Genomic DNA, 548 nt, shown 5'->3' on the forward strand with positions numbered 1-548 from the left:
AAGGGACTGGGAGAGACACACACACAAGATCCCAACATAAAGCACCTAACAGCGTAAAGTGCTACAGAATCACGGAGGAGAAATCTTCAACTCGGGAAGCTTTAAAAAACAAAACAAAAACTGAGGGCGGGCCCGGTGGTTCACGCCTATAATCCCAGCTCTTTGGGAGGCCGAGGTGAGAGGACTGCCTGAGCCCACGGGTTCGAGACCAGCCTGAGCAAGCTGGCAGACCTCGTCTCTGCAATAAATCAAGAAATTAGACGGGCGTGGTGGCGCAACCTGTAGTCCCAGCTACTCGTAAGGATCGCCTAAGGCCAACGGGGCGAGGCTGCGGTGGCCGCGACGGAGTGGGACTAACTAAAAAAAGCCTGAAACGCAAAGAACCGTCGCCGGCGGAGGAAAGGGAACCCGATACCACTTTCGAAGCAGGAAGGCAGAAAGGAGACAACACGGCAGCGAGGAAGCCCCGCCACAGAGCAGAAAAAGTCCGCCGCGTTTCGCGCGGTAACCCAGACGGCTGGCCCGGCCGGCCGAGAGGCCGCGCCGGC

The 548-nt window shown here is 57.8% G+C and overlaps 1 protein-coding gene across 1 annotated transcript in view; it reads right to left on the minus strand.

Annotated features, from left to right (window-relative positions):
• The window catches only part of LOC103270066 (ribose-5-phosphate isomerase), a 34938-nt gene that overhangs the window by 32744 nt on the left and 1646 nt on the right, over window positions 1–548 (minus strand). The gene's annotated exons all lie outside the window — the stretch shown is intronic.

Source organism: Carlito syrichta, unplaced genomic scaffold (genome assembly GCF_000164805.1).
Source record: "Carlito syrichta isolate Samal-C Ts95f unplaced genomic scaffold, Tarsius_syrichta-2.0.1 Scaffold309722, whole genome shotgun sequence".
Lineage (NCBI taxonomy): Eukaryota > Metazoa > Chordata > Mammalia > Primates > Tarsiidae > Carlito > Carlito syrichta.